General features: G+C 44.5%; 1 long non-coding RNA gene across 1 annotated transcript; it reads left to right on the forward strand.

Moving 5' to 3' along the window:
* Positions 1-3,751: 3,751 nt before the first annotated feature.
* Positions 3,752-4,743, forward strand: LOC124095414 (uncharacterized). The gene is made up of 2 exons (XR_006852457.2): positions 3,752-4,026; positions 4,381-4,743. It is a non-coding gene; the product is annotated as an uncharacterized LOC124095414 (long non-coding RNA).
* Positions 4,744-21,153: the final 16,410 nt, after the last annotated feature.

Below are 21,153 nucleotides of genomic sequence, written 5' to 3' on the forward strand. Positions count from 1 at the left end.
AAGGAAACTATAAAACTCAATAACACTATTAATAACCTAGACCTAATTGACATATATAGAGTATACCACCCAACATCAAGCAGTTACACTTTTTTCTCAGCAGCACATGGATCCTTCTCAAAAATAGATCATATATTATGTCACAGGGCAACTCTTAGACAATATAAAGGAGTAGAGATAATACCATGCATCTTATCTGATCATAATGGAATGAAACTGAAAATCAACGATAAAAGAAGGAAGGAAAAAGCATACATCAATTGGAGAATGAACAATAGGTTACTGAATGATCAATGGGTTATAGAAGACATCAAGGAGGAAATTAAAAAATTCTTAGAGATAAATGAAAACACAGACACAACATATCGGAATCTATGGGACACATTGAAAGCAGTTCTAAGAGGAAAATTCATTGCTTGGAGTTCATTCCTTAAAAAAAGAAAAAAACAACAAATAAATGATCTCATACTTCATCTCAAAGTCCTTGAAAAAGAAGAGCAAAACAACAGCAAAAGAAGTAGAAGGCAAGAAATAATTAAAATCAGAGCTGAAATTAATGAAATTGAAACAAAAGAAACAATTGAAAAAATTGACAAAACTAAAAGTTGGTTCTTTGAAAAAATAAACAAAATCGACAGACCCTTAGCCATGCTAGCGAAGAGAAGAAGAGAGAGAACTCAAATTACTAACATACGGGATGAAAGAGGCAATATCACAACAGACACTTCAGAAATACAGAAGATAATCAAAAGTTATTTTGAATCCTTATACTCCAATAAATTAGAAGATAGTGAAGGCATAGATAAATTTCTTAAGTCATATGATCTGCCCAGATTGAGTCAGGAGGATATAGACAACCTAAACAGACCAATATCAATTGAGGAAATAGAAGAAACCATCAAAAGACTACCAACTAAGAAAAGCCCAGGACCGGATGGGTATACAGCAGAGTTTTACAAAACCTTTAAAGAAGAACTAATACCAATACTTTTCAAGCTACTTCAGGAAATAGAAAAGGAGGGAGAACTTCCAAATTCATTCTATGAGGCCAACATCACGCTGATACCTAAACCAGACAAAGACACTTCAAAGAAAGAAAACTACAGACCAATATCTCTAATGAACCTAGATGCAAAAATCCTCAATAAAATTCTGGCGAATCGGATACAAAAACATATCAAAAAAATTGTACACCATGATCAAGTAGGATTCATCCCTGGGATGCAAGGCTGGTTCAATATACGGAAATCAATAAATGTTATTCACCACATCAATAGACTTAAAAATAAGAACCATATGATCATCTCGATAGATGCGGAAAAAGCATTCGACAAAGTACAGCATCCCTTTATGTTCAAAACTCTAGAAAAACTAGGGATAACAGGAACATACCTCAATATTGTAAAAGCAATCTATGCTAAGCCTCAGGCTAGCATCATTCTGAAAGGAGAAAAACTGAAGGCATTCCCTCTAAAATCTGGAACAAGACAGGGATGCCCTCTCTCTCCACTTCTCTTCAACATAGTTCTAGAAACACTGGCCAGAGCAATTAGACAGACGAAAGAAATTAAAGGCATAAAAATAGGAAAAGAAGAACTTAAATTATCACTATTTGCAGATGATATGATTCTATACCTAGCAGACCCAAAAGGGTCTACAAAGAAACTATTAGAGCTAATAAATGAATTCAGCAAAGTGGCAGGATTTAAAATCAACATGCATAAATCAAAGGCATTCCTGTATATCAGCGACAAATCCTCTGAAATGGAAATGAGGACAACCACTCCATTCAAAATATCTTCAAAAAAAAAATAAAATACTTGGGAATCAACCTAACAAAAGAGGTGAAAGACTTATACAATGAAAACTACAGAACCCTAAAGAGAGAAATAGAAGATCTTAGAAGATGGACAAATATACCCTGTTCATGGATAGGCAGAACTAACATCATCAAAATGGCGATATTACCAAAAGTTCTCTATAGGTTTAATGCAATGCCAATCAAAATCCCAACGGCATTTCTTGTAGAAATAGAGAAAGCAATCATGAAATTCATATGGAAAAATAAAAGACCCAGAATAGCAAAAACAATGCTAAGCAAGAAGTGTGAATCAGGTGGTATAGCGATACCAGACTTCAAACTATACTACAGAGCAATAGTAACAAAAACAGCATAGTACTGGTACCAAAACAGGCGGGTGGACCAATGGTACAGAATAGAGGACACAGAAACCAATCCACAAAACTACAACTATCTTATATTTGATAAAGGGGCTAAAAGCATGCAATGGAGGAAGGATAGCATCTTCAACAAATGGTGCTGGGAAAACTGGAAATCCATATGCAACAAAATGAAACTGAATCCCTTTCTCTCGCCATGCACAAAAGTGAATTCAAAATGGATCAAGGAGCTTGATATCAAATCAGAGACGCGCCGTCTGATAGAAGAAAAAGTTGGCTCCGATCTACAGTCTGTGGGGTCGGGCTCCAAATTCCTCAATAGGACACCCATAGCACAAAAGTTAATAACTAGAATCAACAAATGGGACTTACTCAAACTAAAAAGTTTTTTCTCAGCAAAAGAAACAATAAGAGAGGTAAATAGGGAGCCTACACCCTGGGAACAAATCTTTACTCCTCACACTTCAGATAGAGCCCTAATATCCAGAGTATAGAAAGAACTCAAAAAATTAGACAATAAGAGAACAAACAACCCAATCAACAAATGGGCCAAGGACCTGAACAGACACTTCTCAGGAGGACATACAGTCAATCAACAAGTACATGAAAAAATGCTCAACATCTCTATCTGTCAGAGAAATGCAAATCAAAACCACCCTAAGATACCATCTCACTCCAGTAAGATTGGCAGCCATTAGGAAGTCAAACAACAACAAGTGCTGGCGAGGATGTGGGGAAAAGGGTACACTTATACATTGCTGGTGGGACTGCAGATTGGTGCAGCCAATTTGGAAAGCAGTATGGAGATTTCTTGGAAAGCTGGGAATGGAGCCACCATTTGACCCAGCTATTCCCCTTCTTGGTCTATTCCCTAAAGACCTAAAAAGAGCATGCTACAGGGACACTGCTACATCGATGTTCATAGCAGCACAGTTCACAATAGCAAGACTGTGGAACCAACCTAGATGCCCTTCAATAGACGAATGGATAAAAAAAATGTGGCATTTATACACAACGGAGTATTACTCTGCATTAAAAAATGACAAAATCATAGAATTTACAGGGAAATGGATGGCATTAGAGCAGATTATGCTAAGTGAAGCTAGCCAATCCCTAAAAAACAAATGCCAAATGTCTTCTTTGATATAAGGAAAGTAACTAAGAACAGAGTAGGGACGAAGAGCAGGAGAAGAAGATTAACATTTAACAGGGATGAGAGGTGGGAGGGAAAGGGAGAGAGAAGGGAAATTGCACGGTAATGGAAGGAGACCGTCAGGGTTATACAGTGGAGGGGGTAGAGAGAGAGGAGGGGAGGGGAGGGGAGAGGTGGGGAGGGGGGAGGGTGGAGGATGGGAAAGGCAGCGGAGCACAACAGACACTAGTATGGCAATTTGTAAATCAATGGATGTGTAACTGATGTGAATCTGCAATCTGTGTATGGGGTGAAGGTGGGAGTTCATAACCCACTTGAATCAAAGTGTGGAATATGATATGTCAAGAAATTTGTAATATTTTGAACAACCCACAATAAAAAATTAAAAAATAAATAAATAAATAAATAAATAAATGGAGCTACATAAAACCACTTGGGTTGTGGTAATTTCTGTGGCTCTGTGACCTCTGTTTAGACTGGAAAAACTTATGTCCACCCCTCAGCAGGTGGACATGACATAGATGCTCAAGAAGACAGTGGAGGATGAGGCTGAGGGAAGAGGGCGTGTGGAATAGAGAGATTCTGTGAGGTCACAAGCCCCCTCAGAGAGTGAAATTCCAAATTTCCAAGAGGACACTTTCACCAAAGCTCACAGGAATATGCTGGTGACAAGGGCCTGCTTCACTAAAAAGGTGGGTGTTTTCCTATGCAGGCTGGGATGAGGGTGGGGAAGGGGCTCATTCATATTCATGGGGAGGGTTTGGTCCTGAAAGGTCAGGAGATCAAGTGGTGGCAATTAATCAGCACTGACCAGAGACCATGCCCACCACAGCAACCCCAGAGCAGCAGTCAGGGGTGCTCTGATCTGCAAGGGGCTGTGGAATTTTGTGGAGTTTTATGTCCCTAGGGTCAAACAGATAGGTGTCAGACGACCAGTAAGCACCCTTCTCAATATCAGCAGTAAACATAAAACTGTGGAGCAGGAGGCTGAAAGTGTTTGAACCAATAAGTCTTGATTCCGTTCTCAATTCTGAGCCAATTTTCAGATTCAGAACCCAGTGACTGAAGATGTGTCCACATCAAGGGAAGAAAGAGCCTAGGACACCATGACAATGACATGTGGCCATGATTCCCTCAGTCCTTCTGCCAAGGAATCATCATTATCTCAGGAGACTTCATGAAGAGAGAGAAACAGGCAGGATGCTGGGGAGTGTCAGGCACTGGGATTGAGTTGACACCAACACACACATACCCACAGCCTCACCATTCCTGCCCTATAGGATGCAGTGTTAAGAGTCTGGACTGGATGCACATCCCATAGAATATGAAGTCAGTTCATTTTATCCCACATCATGCTGCCTGGGATGGATGATCAAGAGGGGGAAAGTGCCCTGGAGCTCTTGATGAGGCACACGCACCTCAGAAAGTGGAAGATAAAACATTCAGAGATTCAGGAGTGGCTCCTTCATTGTGATTTAGGGGTCCAGCTGTTAAAGACAAGCAGAGATTTCTCCTCCATGGTACAGGACCAGCTGCTGCACCTGGCACCTCTCACTGCAGGGAAGGAAGCAGGCGGCCTGTGCCTCTTTGGATTCTTACAACATAACCTTCTACACTGAGGCACAGTGTTTGTGCCACATATTTGGTGACATAATAGGCCAGATTCATGTGGGACCTGGACAGGAATGGACACTATTACAGTTCCAGGCCATGATAGTGTCAGCCACCACCCTCAGACTCCACTGCTATGGGGGTGTCAGTGATGTGAGAGGTGAAGGATGGAGCTGAACCAAGCACAGGATGAGAAACACTATCAAGGGCCCTGGGGTCTGAGGGACGCCATGCCTTCCACACCCAGAAATGTGCCCCTCTCAGTAATGAGCTTTTGTGTGTTGCTAGGCCTGGTGAAGTTTGACCATGGGACACTAAAGAACACTGGAGTGATGATAGCCAACATGGACTGGGCTCTGTGGAGCTCACTAGGTCACAACCTGGACAGGTCTGGGACAGTCCATCATCACACAGAAACAGTACATCTGGGCTTGAGCCTGAATCACATGCAGAAAACCATCACCCTGAAGTGGCTCTGAACAGCCAAGTAGACAAATGGACAGGATCCAACAGTTACAATTTGGATTTTCCATGTCCCAAAGGCACATGAGTTACAGACTTCTTCCCCAGGCCATGGCACTATCTGGAGATGATGGAAGCTCAGGATGTGGACCCTACTAGAAGGAAATGAAGACACTGGGTGTGTGTCATTGAAAGGAATGGTGGGATGTGGCCCCTTCCTGTCTCTCTTTTTGCTTTCTAGCTGCCATGAGGGGATCAGCTTCCTCTGCTAGGGGCTCCCCACATTCATGTTCTGTCTCACAGCAGGCCCCAAAGCAACAGAGCCTTCTGACCAGGGACTGAAAGTTTTGAAATAGTGAGCCCAAATAAACCTTTCCTATTTTCAGGTTGGTTGTCTAAGGTATTTAGCAAGAGTAACAGAAAGCTGAATAACATATTTGTGTCATTACTGCCCACCCAGGACTCAAATGACAGGTATATAACTGGAGTATCCACAAAGCAGAGATGCACCCTGTATTTGAGCCCACCAGCAATTCTTCTTCTTATTAAGGCTGATTCAGATGCTACCATATCTTAACATCCAAACTCTGAGAATTAGGGACCAGTACTAATCCTGGAGATACCAGTATTTCTTTAGGCACTAAATAACAAATTGATTACACTGAGCCAGTTGCATCCTAGAAGGGCAGAGGTTCATTGTCCTAGAAATAGACAGGGATTTCATGTGTCAGTTTTACCTTCCATGACTCAGACCCTTATGGGCTACTCTGAAGGGCTGTCATCATGCCACATCCAAAGGATTCAAATTGCTCTTACTTTATTATCTGACTGTGACAGCAATCACAGTGATACAGGTGTGGCATGAGCCATGACCATGGGACCCACAGGTCATGCACAGTCTGCATTATGCAGGGGCTGCCAGCCACACACAATGCTGGATGGGTCTTGTAAGGCACACCTGAGCATAAGCTTTGAGGAAGCCCTCTGAAGGGCAAGCTTCCTTTTTTGAGGACATAGTGTATTTATTGAATCAGAGACCTCCTTATGGTGCTGTGCTCTCAAAGGAAAGAACATGTGGGTCCAGAAACTAAGTGACTCCATTCACCATCACTTAGATTTACCCACTGGGGATCTTGGACTTCCCATCTCTGCCACTCTGGTCTCTGCAGGATAGGAGGTACTGATTTCCTGAAGGGGAGCATTTCTAACAAAGGATACGAGTGGGCCATTGAACTACACACTGCTGTTGCCACAGGGGAGGTTTTAATAGTGTTATGGTTTGAATGTGAGATGTCCCCTAAAAGCTCATGTGTGAGACAATTCAAGAGGACTTAAAGGTAAAGTGATTGGGTTATGAGAACCTTATTCCAATATGTGGATTAATCCTTGATAGGGATTAACTGGGAGTGATTTAATCCAGGTAATGTGTGCCTAGAGGAGGTGGGTCATTGAGGGTGTGCCTTTGGGGTATATATCTTGTATTTTGTGAGTGGAGTCTCCCTCCCTGCTTCCTGATTACCATTCCCCAAGCCACTTTCCTCCACCACACCCTTCTGCCGTGATGTTCTCCCTCCCTCAAGCCCTGAGAAATGGAGTTAGTCTTCTATGGACTGAGACCTCAGAAACCATGGAACCATGGACTCCAAAATAAATATTTTCTCCTCCAATTGTTCTTGTCAGGTCTTTTAGTCACATCAATGAAAAAGCTGACTAAAACGCTTCTGGGACCAGCAGGAGGGCAGAGGACACCCTCAACTCCTTTCTTGCCAGTGGTGATAGAGCCTGATCTTCACAAAGAGGGAGGGCTGCTGTCACACAGTGAGGGCAGGAGGGGTATATGTGAATGCCAGTGATCCACATGGGTGCCCTCTGGTTCTCCTTGTCCCATTTTAACTGGAAGCTAATCCCTGTACCTGCCTTGCCTCTCAGGGTTTGATTTCCAAGATCCCAGACACCTCAGGAAGATTTGGGTCACATCCTCAGGATGTCCAATAAGATCCCTGCTCCTGTGTTGAGACCCAGAGTGGCACTATTGCAGAGGACCTGCTTACCAGGGCTGTTGAGGTCAATGATTGATGGTAGAGCTTGGATCTGGAATGTCCCATGGGAGCCCATGTGTTCAAGATGTACTCTCCAGCTTGGCACAATGGGAAGGTGGAGGAAACCTGAAGAGGCGGGGCCTAGAAGGAGGTCTTCTGCCTCCTAGAGACATGTCACTAGAGGCAATCAAGGAAAAATACCCCTTCCTCTCTTTGCCACCATGAGGTGATGGGCTTCCTGAGTCATGCACACTTGTCATGATGAACTCTCATCTGTGACCCATGCAGATGAGACAAACTGGATTTAAATGGGCTGGCTGCAAATTTAAACTAAGAAGGTGGCGAGAAATCATAGGACATGGAAATAATTTGGGGATCAAGGGCAGGACAGCTCTTTGACCTTAAGATCATGCTTCCACACTGGAAAGAGGGAGAGCTGGGACCTACAATATGTGTGTATATAGCAGAATTAACAAAGGAGTTTTGGTAGAATATTCTTCATCAAATAAGACAGGGGGTATGCTGGTCAAGCCCAGTAGGTAAGGCCCAGATCCGGAGCCAGGGGAAAGCAGACTTCTTTGCTGAGTGAAGGTGGAGGCCACCTGCATCACGCAGCCCACACAGAGAGCAATGCCAGACCAACACCCCCTTGGCTCAAGGCTGAGAAAGGATGCTTAATAGCTCATGGGTGGCTACCCACAATCAACTGTGGTAACACAGGCCAAAAACACCAGAGCCAACAATCAAACTTCCCAAGCTAAATAAACATTTTACAAACCAAAATAAACCTTTCTGCTTTTAAAGTTGATTATTACAGGTACTTGTTAAAAAAAAAAATGGTCAAACCAAGGTCACTGATGCCGGCCTGTTGCTGGGAGGCATGGGACTCCTCTGCTGGCCATTACAGGACACTTTTATGTCCTGGTTGTACTTTCCTTAGGTTGCCTGTGGTCTAGGACCCATCCTACAAGCTCTTCTTCCTCTGTCCATCTCCCAGGGTCTGATTATACCTCAATCTGAAGGTTTTCCCAGGAATTTCTGGCTCCTTTCTCACATTCTCAGACAGGTGTTTCCCCAATTAAAATGCTGGTGAGCTCAAACCCACCTTGCAGCTCTGTCTTGGAGAACACGACTAACAAATCATTTCCATTTGTGTGTTATTGTTATTATAACGATCTACTTATTACTTATTCCAGCTTAAGAAATCCTTTGTTTAGGCAAATTTTTCCACCTCCCGGGCCCCACCCACATTGATGATCTATGTGATATTTCAGTGATTTCATGGATGCTTCTTGCTATGCCAACTCTCTTCATATCTGCTGTTCTACAGGTGTCTTCTCCATCTCCTTACTTTCTTGCATAGTGATAATGTCTGTTACTCTGTCTCTTTCCAATGCTGCTTGTCCTCTTCTCTTCCTTATTTTTGTCTTTTCTATTTCCTTCTCTTTTCCCTCTCTCCATTTCTCTTTGCCTCCCTTCTTTAATGTTTTCCTTTTTATTTGGGAAGATTTGAGTCCAATGTAGTACCTCAGTGGTTTACTAGAAGGAAACAGGAACTGGACCTTAGGGACTGGACCTATGTGCTGACAGTGTGAGGCCAGGGCATGTGGAATAAAGGAACTTCACCACAATGCCATGAACTTCCCCTGACCACTGAGTCTGCTGTGAGAAAAAGAGAAGACCACAACACAACTTGTGTTCTTTGTGGATGTCAAGGCCAACAAGCACCAGATCGGACTCTGGTCTGATGCCACTGATGTGGCCAAGGCCAATATCCTTATCCAGCCAGGTGCAGAGAAGGCCCAGGCTCAACTGCTCCTAATTGTGTTGCTTCAGATGTTGCAACAAAATGGGGATCGTCTAAACTCCATCCAGCTGGATCATTCTAAATACAATTTTTTTTTTCAAATAAAAGAGAGAGAGAAAGGACAGTGAATGTGTATTCCTTTCCTTGAGAGGTAAAGACAAACTGGTTCTGGTTGAATTATAGATAGTAATGGAGATAAAACCATTCACCAGTCAGGGATGGTGGCATACACTCCAGAGACTCAGGAGGCTTGAGGCCATCCTCAACAACTTAGTGAGACCCTGTTCAAAATAAAAAATAAAGAGGACTGGGTAGTACTCATTGGTAAACAGCCTGTGGGTTGGATATCTAGTACTCCTGCCCCATACAAAAGGTGTTTTCTAGGTTAATGGCTGCATATCAGGTATCAGGGGATGTGTTATTTTGCTCATGCAATAAAAACTTATGTGACACAGAAGTTGCAGTTGGAGGTGCCCCTGGTTAAGTTTCCAACAATCCACTGGGATTCTCAATCCCTCTCTCTCTCTAGCACAGGTCAAACGTGAGTTGAATGACGTTGTTGTAGCAATCACAACTCCTGTATCTTTTAGGTCCTTGATGGAGGCACTAATCTCTGCAGTCCATCCAGGTAGAGGCATTTCTAGCAGCTTCTTCTTGGCCTTCCCACCACAAAGCCCCCACTCCAATATCAATATATGTCAACCCGGAGACCCTGCCTGTTTCTGAAAAGATTTATTGAATTATGCATTTAGGAACTGTGGGAATAACCACAGAATGGGTTTGTTAAACACTCTGGTCCACTTTGAAAGGAAACTGAGCTAAAAATTCTCTTCATTTCCTGACCTCCATAAACTCCTGTTTGGACTGGGGAGCCATAGTGATATTTGGTGTCTCTGGGACTTAGTGTCAATTTAGAGTCAGTGTCCAATAGTAATAAAATAGTTGATTATTTCTTTTCCCCCAATGTACATTTTCACTACTAAAAAGTATTAAATACTTTTTAATACTTTTATAGTACTAATAAGTACTATAGTACATAAAGTCATTTGATGAAGGCTGAGAGTAAGATGTAGAAATTTTCAGTAGTGCACTGGGATCCCTCCTCAAGGAAGCTGAACTGTCTATATTCCAGGGGTTCTACGTCTGTAAACTGGCTCAAGTCTGGTGAATGACGGAGGGACTGTGTCTGTGTTCTTATGATTCAAGGCAAATGTGTGTTCCTTTGTCCCAGAAATGTTTAGTTTATATATGTGAAGTAAGAAGTGAGTAGGCTTTCTGTCTGTTTCATTCCTAGGAATATCAGGAGGAGCAAGCAGATGCCCTCAGTGTACCAGCCACTGTACTCTGACTGTTGCTGTGGCAGGTGTCCATTACAGAAATCACACCTACCTCAAGGCCTTTGGCTACTGAGTGCCACCTTTGGCTACTGAGTGCCCCCTTAGATTCCAATTATGCTTATTATACTTAAGTTTTCACATTCAGAGACTGCAGTTTGTACTCTGAACTTCTGGCCTCATGAAAGCAGGGGAGGTCACAAATACTCTAAGATTCCACTTATAAAGTGTCTAAAACAGTCACATTCTGAGAACCTGTAAACAGAATGCTGGTTGCCAGGGGTCAAGGGGGTGGGGCAGTTTTGTTCAAAAGACATAGAATTTCCATTTTTCAAGATAGAAAAGTACTAAAAATCTCTTGTACACCATGTACTTATAGTTTAACAGTATGGTATTATATATTTAATGATATTAATATTTAATGATGAGTGCAATGGTGCCCACCTGTAATTCCAGTGACTTGGGACATTAAGGCAGGAGGATTGCAAATACAAAGCCCACCTCAACATCTTAAGGAGACTCTGTCTGAAAACAAAAACAAATACAAATTCAAAATTACTACAGATATAGCTTAGTGGGAAATTGCCCCTGAGTTGAATCTCCAGTACCCAGTACCCCCAACAAAATCATTTGAATGATTAATTTGAAGTATTTTTGCTACAATAAAATGTTAACCCTATTTTATCTCTTTATTGTTGAACCAACCTAGATGCCCTTCAATAGATGCATGGATAAACTCTGGTTTATACACACAGGACTATTACTCAGCATTAAAAAAGAATAAAATTAGGCCTTTGCAGGTAAATGGATGAAGTTGGAGAATATCATGCTAAGTGAGATAAGCCAATCCAAAAAAACCAAAGGCCAAATGTTTTCTCTGGTATGTGGATGCTGATCCATAATGGGGCTAGTAGGCAGGAGGAAAATGGAGGAACTTTGGATTGGGCACAGGGGAGTGAGGGGAGGGAGGGAGCATTGGAATAGGAAAGATGATGAAATGAGATATACATCATTACCCTAGGTACATGTATGATTGTATGAATGTTGTGATTCTACATCATGTACAGAGAAATGAAAAGTTTTGCTCTATTTGTGTATAATAAATCAAAATGCATTCTGTTGTCATGTGTAACTAATTATTACAACAAATGAAAGAAAGTTAATCCTATTACTAATTTAGTTGTTTTTATGTGTATGTGTATGTATGCATGTGTGTGCACAGGTAAACTCATGCTTGCTTCTGCTGATGGCACCCTAGGATGTTCTTACTGATTGTATCCCCAGCCCATGTCACTCCAGTTTTTGAGACAGAATTGCACAAAATTGCCCAGCCGGGTCTCAAAATTGTGATCTTCTTCCCCCAGCCTCCCAAGTAGCTGGGATGGTGGTTCTGCCTCAGATACAGGAGCCCAGTCGAGAGATGCAAGTATATCAGAAGGGCTCAGAACATATATTTATTTTGAAGAAATAAAAAGTAAAAACAAAATAAATTAAAATACACAAAGTCAGAACTTCTTGAATCTTACAAATAGCAACATTACCCAAGTTAAATTAATAAGTGCTCCACAGAAAATAATCAAAAGAAAACCAAAAGAGATTATTAACTCCAAGGAATGCTATACCAGGAATGAAATGGTGTACTGGAAGTGGAAACTATGGAACTTTATATATTAGAATAATTGTCATGGAAACAGAAATAGAATGACTGAGCTGAACATAATTTTTGTATAAAAACATTGGAAGATGGGGGGAGGGCAGGAGTGAGAGAGAACAATTCCTACTGACTTCTGTGTCAGCCATGGTGCACTTCAACAGAGCCTGCAAAGGAAAAGGCCAGAAGCCTTAACAAAGGCCTTGTATTTAGAGTTACAGAGGCAAAAGTTGAGGGCCGGGAGTGCAGCTCAGTGGTAGAGCACTTGCCCAGCTTGTGTGAGCCCAGAGTCCATCTCCAGCACCAACAGAAACCACAAAAGATGAAAAGTAAAACTGGAAAGAATCAGCTATAACATTGAAAGTGGTAGCACCTAAGAAGGTAGAAAATCAAGAGAAGACAAAGAGGGTCCTGACTTTTCATGAAATAACTAATGTAAATATTTGACACTTTCTGTTAGAAAAAATTAACTTGAATTAAAAATAAAAAGTTTTTGTAAAATGAAACTCAGCACAATAAATAATGCTTCAGGATAACCAACAACAACACTTACACACTAAAATGTATAATATGCTTAAGAGAAAAATAAAAGATGATGTCAATAAATACATCCCTGGATAATAGTGCATGAGTGTCTGGCTGCAGTACACACAACTGCAACTCCAGCTGCTCATGAGGCTGAGGCAGGATTGAAAGTGTGAGGCCAATCTGGGCAATTTATAGAGATCTTGATTGTCAAAAAGTGAAAAGGGCTGAGGATGTAGCTCGTGGTAGAGTGGGTTCAATCCTCAGAACCACCAAATTTAAAAAATAAATGCATGAGTGAATTCCCTACCCAGCTTCCCTATTGTTTCCCCTAGGGAACACCAGCAGGAGGGATCAGGACCCAAGCAAGGTCCCTCATCAGGCTTTTGCTTCCAGATGGACTCTGTACCCACTCTTGCTGCAGACAGAGTGTGCACACCCATGGTAAATCTCTGGGCAAGAAGCCTCTGGAGACTCCAAGACCAGCAGTCAGGAAGGATCAAGATGGAGGGTGTAGGTCTGCCTCCCCACCACTCTGCCTGCTTTAGACTGGTCCCATGGGGCAGATTCTGGTCACTTACTCTCATAATCTCAGTCCATAAGCACCTGCCAGTCACTTTTTTTCCATAAGCAGACTGACTCCTATTACTCAGCACCAGGATACCCCCCAAAGCTCCAACCCTGTCCCATCGTCCAATGTGACATTCCAGTTTTTTATCACATGAGAGCTCCAACTCTTCAGGGCAGATGTGCCCCATAGCATCACCCTGGATGGTTGGCCTCAGCTGCACAGTGCTGTTATGGTTCCTCTTCACCATCTGCTGATGATTCAGGACTTGTGAGCTCCTGAGCTATGGGGGAAGGGAAAAGTCAGTGTTCAATTGGCGGCAGAATATGATGTTTTATCCCTCAGAACCCCTGTCTTCTTAGTCCCTCCAAGTCAGATTCAGAGTTTCTGTGAGAAGAAAATGCCCCCACTAGCTTTCCTCACCAGCCTCCTCTCCTAAATCTACCAGCAGCCTCACCTGCCTCAGTTTCCACCATGCATCACTCAAGGGAATGAAAGTCCAAAGAAGTAAGGGACAAGATCCCAAAGTGAAGCCCAGTGCCTGCTCCTCTGCCCAACCATTCCTGACAGAATAGGGACCTGCCATAGAAGGCAGTTCCTGCTCCTGCCAATCCTGGGCACAGGGTTCACACACAGGCCTTTACCCCCTTAATATCCAGGCCTCCTCTGCTACAGGGGCAGGTGCCCACCCAGCAGGGTCTGCTCCAGCAGCAGCTCAGCATCCTTTCCTCTCAGCCCTGAGCCAGCAGCTCCTAACTGGAAAGCCCACCAGGAAGCCCAGGGGCACCAGCAGGTCCAGCCCAGAAAAACATGCTGCCCCCTGGCCTGCTGCTCACCTGACCTGAAGCAGCCCACACAGAGCAGATGCAGAATCCCTGACCCCCAACACTTACTCAGGTCCCTAATCTGTACTTTACCCTCCTAAGGCCTACTTGGCCCATCTGCCCCAGGAAATCAGCTACTCCCCAAGGGTTCCTGCTTCCTGAGACTGCCTCACCTTCTTTCCCTCAGCTGCATAGGGACTCACACAGGCCACAAGCCTGGAGGTGTAGCTCAGTGGTAGAGCACCCCTGGGTAAATCCCCAGTACTTCTAAAAGAAGAAGAAGGAAAAAGAGATGAGATGGAATTAGGTGTCAACATGTAGAGCAGAAATTTGGAGATATGAGGCACCTGACTTTCACTCTTCCCAACAAAATCTCCAGGGAAATTGCAGGCAACTATTTTTCCCTACAGAGAACCAGAACTAGCATTCATATACCAGAGGCTGCAGGTGAGAGCTGCAGAGAGCACTGAACCATCAGCCCTGGCAGGAGAGTCACCTGGACAACTCCTACTGTGAGGCAGTCTTCCTAGGCCCAAGGGGCCAGCCAACACTGAAACTGGGTTCAAGGATGAAAAACTAACCACCACCCCCACTGCTGGCCACACAGAAGGGGCAGAAACAAAAGAAAGATCCTCTACATGAGTAATTGTTCATTCTTCAACTTGGTTCCCTGCTGAAATAACAACTTCCTGTTTTCTCTTTTCCTGACCCCTCAAGCAACATGACTGGTGATAGCATATGGTTTTGACCACCCCTTACTCCAAATGCACAGGGGAGTGGCCATCTTAAAAAGGAGGATGGCCCAGGAATGGCAGGGTGATAGGAGGTCACAGGGCACAGACCCAACACCCAACACACACAGCCCTTGGGGACTGTGCCCCCTGAAGGTGGACAGGAAAACCTCAAGTGTCACAGTCAGCTTTCACTGCTCTGACAAAATACCTGAGGTAAAACACTTAGGAGGAAAGATTTATATTGGCTCAAGTTTCACCACTTTCAGCCCAGAGTCACTTGGCCCCATTGCTGTGGGCTAGTGATAGGGCAGAAAATAATGGTGGGAAGCACATGACAAGGTGACACTCCTCACCTCATCATGGCCAGGAGGCAGAGAAGAGCCTGGGTAAAGATGGCTCCTTCAAGGAATGCCTCTTCCAACTAGGCCCACCTGCTAAAGCTTGCACACCTTCCAGTAGGAGCAACACCTGGGGCCAAGCCTGCAACTCATGAGCCTTTGGGAGATATTCCACATGGAAACTATAACACCAGATAGGACAAAAACGGACCACAGCTGCCCACAATGGCTGGTCTCTCTCCCCAGATGGTGGGAAGCATCTGCTTTGTCATTTTTCCATAACATCTGTGAAGCCACTCCTGATGGATGACCACTGTGGTGGGGCTAGTGACCTAGTGGACACACAGAGGAGAGACCCCTGAGAAGAAAGGAGAGATTCAGAGAAGACAGAAGAGAACTACATATGCTGAATACCCCTGGGCAGGCTCTACATGGGCTCTCCAGGGGCAGGTACTGTTTGCACGGGCTGAATGGGTCTTTTTATTGCCTTGCTCATGACAGGTGGAGAGACCATAAAAAGTGAGGCAGACAGGAAGGAACCAGAGGCATTAGCCTTTGTGGGATTCCTCTAGAGTTTCTAAAGAACACAGATCACATGTCCTTTTACTCTGTGTCTGCCTGAGTCTGTGATAATCTAACCCACACCAATCAGCCCACCATTCCCCTGGCTAAGCCCCCAATGCCTGAGACAGAGAAGGGGACAAGGACAGAGCAGGAGCCACAGCCACATTGCTGCTCACTCCTAACCCTGTGACAAGAATATGGTGCAGCTGGACCTTTTAGGATGTTCATGGCCCTGGCTTTTGGCAGGACTAAGGGGAGTAGCTGGAGACCTGGCTGGCAGCCCCTCACAAATAAAGACACATCTATCCCAGTTCCGGAAGGATGGTCACCTCCACTGTCCTCTGTGCAGTGGGAGTCACGAGGGACCTACAACCCAAAAACCTGCCATCTCCATGCATTCCCGCATTTCTCACCTGAACCATTCACAGCAGAAGTTGTCTTCCTCTTCTTGCACGAAGAAGTAGAACAGCATCAACAGCAGCAACCACAGTCAGAAAGGCACTCCATCAGCTGTGAAGTGGCAGGGTCGACCCTGAAAGCACACATGTTACCATCTGGGTCCCAGAGCCTCTAGACCTCCTCCCTCTCACCACCCTGGTCACTGACCTACCCACTGGGAACCCCTGCTGGGACACCCAGGCTCACCACAGGACACAGTGCCAGTGCTGTCTTTCCTGCTGGGTCCCACGGGGCAGCTGAATCTCTCCTCCTGTCCTTGAGGAATCCTGGTAGACACCCAGGTCTGGTAGGTCCCATTCCCATAGGGAAAGAAACTCCCAGAGTGCTGTGTCTCCTGGCTCAGGGGTTCCCCATCCCAGTGTCAGGTCAGAGAGATAATCTTGGGATAGAAGCCAAAAGTCCAACCTGTCACATTGATGGTATTCTCCAAGGCCTCACCACAGGTCACAGTCACTGTGGGGGACACTGTAGAAGAAAAAGCAGAACCAGTCAAGCATGGGATCAAACCTCACTCCCCTCTCAAAGAGGCAGAGGGAACAGGGCTGGTTTTCTCTACTCTTCTATTTGTGGCCAAAGTCCTCATTGGCACTAGGCCTGCTTCAAATCTGTTTTCAGCAGAGGGCATCAGTTCTCTGACTGGCAGGAGCACTATACTTTGGTTTGTGGCCTCACATTCTCACTTCCACATGTTGAGGGTGAGGAGGGGGTGTTATAGGGATTCCTTGTTTTGAGGCCATAAGGGAGCTCTGCATGATAATAGGGTTGGCAGACAGGTGGACAGAAGAGGCCTCAACTCCTCCCTTACCCCAGTCTTCTGAGGCTCAGGGTGCTTCCTGGTTATGGCCCAGACAGTTCATATGTAGCCACAACCTCCTGTCTTTATCCAGTGGTTTAACAGGACAGGGAAATCTGAATACATCGCAACAGAAAACACAAGCATCCCATACTACAGAGGAGGTCCTCTAGATCAAGGCACAGAGGAATGTGGGCTATTATCTCATTGAAGGATATCCAGGAGTTCAGATATATAGAGAATCTTCCACAAACTTTTCCCAGCCTGAGGGCCCAGTAAGCCTTGCTTGGACTATCATCTGATTTCCATGGCGTCTTGACTTCCATAGCCAAAGTCTGAGTGGAGGAAGGGTATATCATCCAGCTTTGAGTGTCTGGGTAATTGGAGAGAAAGGGCTCCTCATCATAGTAGAAACCCCAGAAGCCCCTTGTGTGGTTGTTCTTTTGCATCTCACAGCCCCTAGTCTCCTGGAGGGAATGAAACCCTGCCCCCACCCACCAGTCACTTCTACATCCACTGACCTCTCTGCCTCCCTGCCCACCTGGTAGAAACTCCAGCCCACAGAGGACCCCAACATGGCTCTCTCTCTTCAATGCTCCTTATGTTGAGCTCCACAGACCCCATTGCTTGCCCTTCTCAGACAAATGCAGTCAGAAGAGAGGTCCCTGCTTTCTGCAACCAGCCTTCCTGCAGAAAGCCTCACATCACGCTTGCCTCCACCCACACTCACCTTCTTTCTGCTTCTGCAGGGCATTGATATCAGCCAGGGTCATTCTGAGGTTCTTCCCACTTCCTGCCAAGTCTTAGTTCTTCCCACTTCTTCCCACTTCCTGCCAAGATCTGTGTTCCAGATCTTGGCTCCTGGGACTTTCTCTGCCCACAGTGCCCGAGGCTCTGCCCTGCATCTCTCACTGTAATAGTGCAGGAAGGGCTGATTGTGGGAGACAAATCTTACACGAGGCTGAGTCACACTCCCCAGCTGGGTGCTGAGGTGCTCAGTCACAGAAATGTGGCAGAGCTTTCCCCACCCTTCTTGGGTTCGAGGGTTGGTGTCTCATGCATGGGTGTGTCTTGCTACAGCCCCATGGTGAAGCTATGCTCACCTGTTCCTTATAATAAAACCCCTTGCCCTGTTTAGGATAGAAACTTCCATGGAAGTGCCTTGTGTGTGTTCTCTTCTCTAACTGTGCCCTTGGGTGTGGCCTACCCAGGTGTCAGTCAACCTGTTGACAGTGGACATGATGAAGATAGACTCAGCCCCCTGAAACCTTACCCCTTGCCTCATTTGAATAGCTTCTCCCCAATAAAAGGGGTCAGCGCGTGCTCTCTTGCTCTCTCTCTCTTCCTGCGGACCCTTCAGGTCAGAGGAGCCATCACAGCTACCCCAAAGAAAGAGGTATTTGTGTCTCTTGTGTGGTTTTTTCATGCAGCCTAGTCAGCCCAGTTTTCCTGGAGTGACCCCTGCGCCTTTTAGTCGTGAGAACAGAAACCCAGCAGCTGATGATCCAAAAGAACCTTGGTGCACTAAGTAGTCAAGAGACCTCATTTTTAGGTTATAATGAAGATTGTGTGCTCCTCTGCAGGAAGATACCACAGATGACATTTCTTCCTGGAATCAAGAGCTCAGGAATGTTCACCACTTATTTTGCCCTCCTAGGCCACACTGAGAGAATGAACAGGGACAAAGGCCCTTAAATATGGATTTCCAATACAAGGAAAACAGGATAGGAGGAAAGAAGGCATGGGACGTGAAGAACAGAGGAAGGGAACATGGAAACAGGCTGACATGTAGTTTGGAACCAAGACAGAGCACAGGCTCACTAAAAGTACTGGTGGAGAGTGGAAGGGGGAGCCAGGCCTGTAGCAGAAGGCCTGCACAAAGGTGAGAGGCTGCAGACTGGGCTTGTCAGAGGGCCAGAGGTCAGGAGGAGCTCAGGGTAGGAAGACCCATGGCCAGAAGGTTTGGAAACACAGGCAGGCCAGGGGACAGAGAGGAAGGCGCAGCCCCTGTGCAAGCTCCTTAAAGACAAGCTGGGGCAAGGAGGGTATCTTAGAGGGCAGGAGGGGCTGCAGATCACAATCCAAAAGGAGTTTAGAGTGGGGTGGTTTTGAAGTATAGGGCTGGGTGCAAAGTAGAAGAGAGGCCATTTGTGGCCCTAGATGGGAAGGTAAATGGTCCCGTCAGCATCCCCCGGAGACAGCCAGGCAGCAGCATTCCAAGAGAGCTGGTGTATCTTTTCTACACATGAAGCTGTGAAAACTGGAGATTCCCAAAAAAATAAATGAGGGTGGAGCTTTTTCTTACGCATACACAAAAATGAATGCAGTGTTGGAGATAATGCTCAGTGGCAGAACTCTTGCCGAGCGAATGCATGTGCTTGATCCCGGCACCACGAAAACAAAGAAACAAAGAAGAATCCCTATGGCCATCTATCCTAGCTGGTGACCTAATGCTGGGTCTGCAAAATCTTACTATTCCAATAACTTAAGCAAATGACAATGAAAGCATGCAAATACACAGAAGTACCTTTTCAATTATCCGGGGACGGCTCTACGAATTTATGGGTTCCTGGAAAGAGAGAGACACTGGAATTCTTTATTCTTATTTAGGGGACACACAAGGGGTTGTTCCATGGAACATTCTATCCCCAAAAGGCCAAAGGGTAGGATTTCAAAGGAACAGGTGAGTGTAACTCAACCCCAGCGGGTGACACCTACACCTGTAGCCACACCTTGTTATCTGAGCCAGGGAATGCCCAAGTTACTACAGAAGGCAATAATTGTTCAGTGCCCAGGGGCATCAGGACTTAAAAGTGCGACCATCCAGGGCAGCTCCTGACAAATTCCTATAAATCAAAAGGGGACAAAGCATTCAACCTATTCAAAGCTGAGCAAAAGATCCCTACAGAAACTTCCTGAAAGAGATATACAAATGGCCAATAAAAACAGGAAAAGAGAGTTAACATTAGTAGTCATTAGGGAAATACAAACCAAAAGCACAAAAAGATACTACTTTGCACTATCAGGATGGCTACTGTTTTTAAAAAGCATGCAGAAATAACAAGTTTGCAAATATGCAGAGAAAATTTCTCTGGGAAAACCAAATATCCACATACAGAAGAATGAAAATGAACACTCATCTCACCTTTCATCCAAGAATCAAATCAAAATGGATTAAAGATATGAATGGAAGAACTGAAGTTGAGTGTGTTAGGGAGAAATATAGTCCCAGCTACTCTTGAGGCTGAGGCAGGAGAATCACTGGAGCCCATAAGAGTAAGATCAGTCTGGGCTTACTAGAAAAACCCTTTAGAAAAAAAAGTAAGACCTAAAACTATTAAATTACTAGAAGAAAACATAAGGGAAATGCTTTCTTATTTTGGTTCACACAGAGTTTTCTTGGATATGATCCCCAAAACAAAGGCAAAATAGAGCATTGCGATAGCATCAACCTACAATACTTCTGCTTGGAAAAAAAAAAGGCAGAGTGAAGAGACAACCCATAGATTTTGGGAAACAATTACAAATCATATGTTAGATAAGGGGTTAATACACAAAATATACAAATAACCTTATATTTAACATGGACAAATAAGTTGAAGAGACATTTCTCAACATAAGACATAAAAATGGCCAACAGATATGGGAATTAAAGCAAATCAAAATTAAAACCACAGGTGATATCATGTCATACCTATTACACTAGTCATTGTGAAAATATAGAGTAAAGAATGTTGGCAAGGATGTGGATAAAAGGGAACATAGCTGATGTTGTACTTTAGTAGAATGATTCTGGAAAACAGTATGGAGGTTCCTCCCAAAAGTAAAAATACAATTCCTATGTTATCGAGCAGTCCCACTACCTCATTCACACCAAAGGAATGGGAGTCAGGAGGCTGAAAGGAGACCTGTACTGCATGTCCATGGTGGCATCAGTACCAACAAAACCTCTTGGCCCAGCTGTCTTCTGCTGCTCACCTCCCTCAGTCTCACAGTCTCCCCACAGCAACAGGAAGGGCCATGGGGGAGCTGGGATGTCCCTTCCAGCTTAGGGCAGGAAGAAAGACCCCTAACTCCTGGTAATGAGGACTCCAGTGAGCTCAGCAGAAA

The sequence above is a fragment of the Marmota monax genome, unplaced genomic scaffold, assembly GCF_021218885.2.
Source record: "Marmota monax isolate L192 unplaced genomic scaffold, Marmota_monax_Labrador192_F-V1.1 WCK01_AAM20220418_F8-fsc00393, whole genome shotgun sequence".
Taxonomy (NCBI): Eukaryota; Metazoa; Chordata; class Mammalia; order Rodentia; family Sciuridae; genus Marmota; species Marmota monax.